The sequence below is a fragment of the Dermacentor silvarum genome, chromosome 1 (assembly GCF_013339745.2).
Source record: "Dermacentor silvarum isolate Dsil-2018 chromosome 1, BIME_Dsil_1.4, whole genome shotgun sequence".
Taxonomy (NCBI): Eukaryota; Metazoa; Arthropoda; class Arachnida; order Ixodida; family Ixodidae; genus Dermacentor; species Dermacentor silvarum.
Genome location: NC_051154.1, coordinates 333,534,507 through 333,540,681, shown reverse-complemented (window position 1 = coordinate 333,540,681; position 6,175 = coordinate 333,534,507).

Sequence of the window (6,175 nt, the reverse complement as noted above, 5' to 3'; positions counted from 1 at the left end):
AGTGAAAGCAACAGTTCTGTGCCGGACATGCAAAACAATAAAAATGTACTTTTCTCGTTCTCGCCCATTACGCCCTTTTTTCCTATATATTACTATACTATATTACTAAAACGCTCACAGCTTTCCAAGGCCCTCAGCGCCTAAAGTGCCGTCACCTTCCCCTTCAGGCTGCGAGAGCCGACCTAAACTGCGCCAACCATTGCAGTCGTCACTGTTGAGCGAGGTGCACAACGACTAAGGATTGTAGGTGTTTAACTTCGTCGAATCATGCTGCGCCTTAATCTGGCCCGATGGCCTCTTTAGGCAAAAGTGTACGCCGGCGCGCGTTTTCACAGTCTCTGACCTACAGGTCTGAGTCGGTGTTTGCGTGCACCTCGCGCGTTATGCAAGCATTTTCGCTAATCGTATGCGCAAAGACAGGTTACGACCAGCAGGTCTGCGCGCTGCCTGGCAGGCGGAAAAACCAGTTTACTGCCGCTGGCATGCCACCTAAGATGGAAAGGCCATAGACAAGCGCGTTGCGTTCCCAGTTTTTCTTGATTTCTGCGTTCTCGCTTTTACGGTGCCTATACACCATAAACGAGTAGTAAACGAGCGTGGATGGGACGTGTGAGCAGTTTCTTTTGAGCGCGTCCTCCGCTTTACGTGCACGATATACTTATCGCAGAAAATACGCGCAAAGACAAGTTAACATTCAATATTGGACCGCCTGACATCAACGTTGTTCCCTCATAACCGTTTCCGGATGTCGGTGCACTATTACGCTGTGTTACCATTTTATTACGGCCGCCTGCTGCGCGCGAATTGGCTGCCGCGATGCTAAACACGCGAGAAGGATGTAACCGCTGGCGACGCAGATGAGCAAATGTTTTGAAAGCGTCCTCCGCCGCCGCCGGTCGGAGGTTCTAGCGAGAGGCGTAATATATCCATGCCTACATGTCTGCCTGAAGGCACAGCACGCGCGCGCGTTGAGACCTCCCGGTGTCACGGTTTCGCATCTGCGCACTCAAACAAACCGACGCAAATAGCGTACGTAAACACGCCTAGGCATCCTAGGTCTCCACCATGGGTGCAAGCTGTATTGCGCGCTGCGGAAAGCAAAACTACGCATCGTACGTAACATGGCAGAAAGTATTGCTGCTGGAAGCGGTTTTGACGCGTGCGTGAGCTTCCAACTTTGTTTCGTCGGCCGCTAAAGCGTATTTCCCGCTGGCAAGCGCCACGAGTGCTTTAACCACGACGGACGGCTCTTTCGTTGTGGCCCGAGTGTCTCGCCTAGCGTACGCACGGTTGCCGCAAAATTTTCAATTTCGCGCATGGCTAGTTGCCGTGCTTGTGTTCCAGTATCCCGGCATGTATGCGCTTGGTAATTCCGCGAGCGGTGATGTTCTGTTTATTATTTGCACGGTTTTTCTCTTGCCCGGAATTAATTAATTTCACATGTTGCAACTCATCTTGCTGCATTTTGTCCGGTGAGTCGAGCCTCATAAACTGTCATGTGTTCACTGCGTCGTCTCACGAAATTCCCCATGTACAGTCTAAAAAATAAATGTGAGATAACAAATTAATCATGGAAAATTTCTAGTTTTACTACGGAACATTTTTTTTTCAGTGAACGAAACAGAGACATTATTTCATTTTAAATATTGCTTTTTTTCTGTTTGTGGTCAAAAACAAAACGTTTCTTAAGTTTAACTGACTTGGTCCCCGTACGGTAATGTGAAACATTTCTCATCAATACTAGGAGCGGAATGAGACTTGAACGTCTCTTTACTATGCTCAATTAACTATTGTGTGCAGCTTCGCCAGTCTTCGCAGATATAGGCAGATAGATTTCGTATGCACGAACGAATTGGTCTTACTTTCCAAATAAGATACAGCTGGAGAATCAGGAGGAGGGATGTTGCTCAGAGCATGGCTATAAATAATCTAGGAGAGTGAATGCTTAGATTGTGCCGCATAGTGCCGGTTGTCTTGGCGACAGATGCCTTGTCAGTGTAATCTCATCTCATATGTTCTGTTCGTACCGTGCTTATCTGTACATGTAGAATCAGCTGCAATCGCATTTCAGCATGTGCCTCTCGTAGTACATAAAAGCTGTTGTCATGAGGGAAATAAACGTACTCCCTGAAGGAAATAAACTATCGAACAATTCTTTTTATGCGTGGTTACAGAAAAACGAACAGCACATTCTTGTGAAATCAGAGAAAGACAAGATAACCGATAATAGAAGAGAACAAAAAAAATATTTCCTTTTCTGGTTTTCCTGTTTCACGAACAATTTTAAGTATAAGCTAGGACACCTTTTTTAAAATAAACATTTATAAAAAGTTCAGAATTGATCGCACTATATTTCCCAGTACGTAATTTCACTGCACTGGGCCTGATCAACATGCCAATGAGATCTAAGTATTCGTACTATCCACAACTAAAACTGGAGAATACGGGAGCTTGCCAACTGGCTCGGTCAGCGCCGTTTTATTACGCTTTTCACAGGACGGATAGTAGTCAACTTACGGAGCTGGTTTTGCGCGGTAACTTTGAGTATAATTTTATTAGCTCTAACTATATTATATATTTCGCAAGTTCTGCATTTTTGGACTGCACCGACAGACAAAACGAACGCTCGATGGGCGTTCCTGTCAACTACAGGTGGCGAATTTTGTGAGAGCTGATATTCCAAATTTTGACAGCTTTCTAATTATTTTTTGTGTGCACTTTTAAGCTATTTACCGATATAACACACTAATTCAAGATAATATCGTCTTAGTTATCAAAAAATGACATTAGCAAGCACCGCTATATTGAACGCGAACGCAAGAAAAGAATAGCGAAAGCAAAATAAATACAAAGAATAGTAGTGAAAGTTTTCCTTTAGGCTTGGAGAACACCTAAGCACAGTTTTTTTTTAAATATAAACCGCACATGCAGTGCCATTAAACACTACAAAGAGCCGCAAAAGCAAAGCCTCGAAATCACCTTTTAAAAGCAGAACCTGTTCCATCGCTGGTCCTGTCAAAGGCCCTTTATTATTTATTTTTTTCGGCCTTCCTCTAACTTGATGGTGTGGAAACCAATACTGAAGTTGAGACAGACTGGGGAATATAATGTATTTTCCCTCGTTAACGGCTGCACCTAGTTTTGCTTCCGGGCTTATATGTCTCCCTTCTTTTTAACTGGCTTTAAACAACCCGAGTTGGCTATACCGTTAGTTTTCACGCCTAGTTCTTCGGAGTTAGTAGAACTGTTCAAAGGGTGGCGCATGTGTTTGTTATGGCCGATGTTGATTTTGAGTTCCACAGACTTCGATTATCAATTGGTGCCCTTCTATGATAACGTCTTTTAGGAATCTAGAGCTTAACTATAATGCGGAACATAGATGTACCTTTGCGGCCAAGGCCATATTTTGTTCAAGAGAGTGCGTTCGCGCTCGCATTATTTATGGATACCCTATGGAGCTTCACAATGCTTACAAGTATTGGAAACATTGCGACAACCCTCCACGCGAATGCTTAAAGCAACAAAGTGACACACGGGGTGTCTAAGGTAGCTAGTTGTGTGGCTCGACCCACCTATCGGCACATGGAGATGCCAGAGTTGAAACAATCCATATAACCTACCACTGTAGAAGACGACACTGGTGTCATACAGAGCATCTCTGCTATCTTTAGCCTAACTTTAAAAGTGTATAGGTCCCTGTACTATACGCGTACAAGAAGCAGAGTAGAACCATGTCCTGTTGAGTAATTAAGTGACACCTAATTTTCCTTTGAATTGTGTCAAATTTGCATATTTCTCCTAGAGTACAATGGCTTCAATTCTCAAGCGTTCAATTTAGAGAAAATTTTTCAATGACGAAATTCCAAGAAAAGTCCGTCTCAACATTATTTATCTTTCGTGCTATGGCGCTACTATATGTTTTCGTGTCATTAAGAAAGGCCGCAATATACAGAAGAAAAAACAAAATCCGAAGAAAAGCGCTAATATACACTGTACAGTGCCGCACCAGGCGATAATAGAGCTGTTACCTTAAGGCGACGTTGAAAGGAAGCCCATGCTGCGGCTGACAGAGTGCCACGGTGGCAACAATTTCTGGCTGCTCAGTCTGCTTATCGCTATCATTTACCTCCTCGTTCGTTGCCCAGACGCTGCGCACTGGCCTAAAAGCGATGCTTCTTCATACGCGGCACTTTTAAGGGTATTGCGATTGCCGCTGGCAAGCCGGTAGTCACGTTTTATTACGGGGCTCTATTCGGGACATTTCGCCATTTTCTTCGAGGCGTCACGTAGGCGCGAGGCTTATAAAATGACGCTGATCGCCCCGATTTGGTTTTGTAACGTGACTAAAACTTGACGTTTTGCCTAAGAAACTGAAATGAAGGACCTGAACCTAACGTTCCTGATGTAGCAAAACAGGTTCCCTCAGTAAAAAAAGCCGGCAGATCCGCGCCCTGTGAGAATCGATGTTATGCGAAGCATAACAAATTAACCTACCAAGTTAGCGAAACGACCATGAGAGCACCAAGACGTAGGCGGCTCTTTCATGACCTACATGATACGCGTGTCATGACTTTCATGTCATAACCTATCATTTAAGTTCGTCATACAATTGTCATACTATGCCAATTTTGGTACATAACAAGTTAACGAAACGACCATGAGAGCACCAAGACGTAGGCGGATAGATAGATAGATAGATAGATAGATAGATAGATAGATAGATAGATAGATAGATAGATAGATAGATAGATAGATACTTTTATGGCATATTCGGGTGGTCGTGTGAGAGCGCTCTGGTAGCGTTACAAAGGTCATGTAAAACAGTTAGTAAGCGTTACCGTTTGCATAAACGGGTTCCTCTGATGATAACGAAGCAGGATCATCACTTCCGTATCCGGTTATTGTTGTAATACAGCTTTAAAGTAGTTTTTCATCACTTTTCTGGCACGGCTAAAGCGCTCTGAAACGACCACTCGAATATGCCATTAGTGAGAAATGTTCTCCAAGCAATGCTTCGCATTTAATAAAGCAGCTGGCTCAAAGCATATTACTCCATCGAAAATGCTACTCGCTTCCGTCGTCTGCTGCGTCCAAGTCATCGTCTGCTTCTTTAGGTATGATGCATGTCCCACGGGAAACTGAATGAGTCATCGTATATTGGCGCCCACGCGCTTGTTTTCTAACTTGAGAAAACGTACGCGACCTACCAGTGATGATGAGCGCACGCTCTAGGCCGCGTTATGGCTATCTTGTGAAACGCAAGTGAGTCAGCCCGACTCGTCCGGCTGAGAAGCGGCCGAATATCATCGATAGCGTTGCGCGCGCCACAGGCATCCGCTTGCGCAATGCAAGCGCCGCGGCGCTGCCATCTCTTGTACCATCTCTTGTGCAAAGGCGCCGCCTTGCATACATTTCTTTTTATAAATTAAAAAGCCGTCCTTGTCATAACCTCTGATGATGCAAAAATTCTAATTAGAATACAAACGCAGCAGTGAAGACTGCAAAAATTCGCAGAAGGTTTGTAATGTACGACCAATTTTATTTAAAATAATAAGCGTGTTTAAAAACATGATGGCCTCAAACACAAACGCCGACACCACCCGAGAGCGATGCAAATGCTATGAGCACGCGTTATAAACAAAAGATTTTCATGGCCCCAAATTACAGGGAAAATGCGGCGATATATACGCATCCATGGAGGAAGGAAAACAGGAGAGAGCAAGACGTCACGTAGCCAGCCTGGGCAAGCGAACGCTCCGTGTAGCCAGCAGTGGTGGCCCAACACGTGACCTCTTGCGTCGAGGTCACAGAGAATCGAGATTTGCCGGGACCACGGTGTAAGGTATACATATCTTACACCATGGCAGAGACGTTTTGTTACAGGTAGTTTTTATTCGGTGCGCGCTCGGCCGGCAGCCGCTCACATGCAGGAGGGAAAAAGATATTTTTCCTTGTTTTTTTCTCGGCTTTGTTTTAATTTATTTGAAGAGGTTCAAATGGTTTCGAATGGGTATTGAGAAAAAAATTCAACCGGGAGTACTAAAACCTACCGCGTGCTCTGACGTATCTTTCGTGCTCTGGCGTTTTCACCAGGTGTTGGGCCACCACACTCGGTTTCAGCCGCTTTGCCGTATGCTCCCTCCTATCTTTTTCCTTCCTCCATGGCAATGTAACG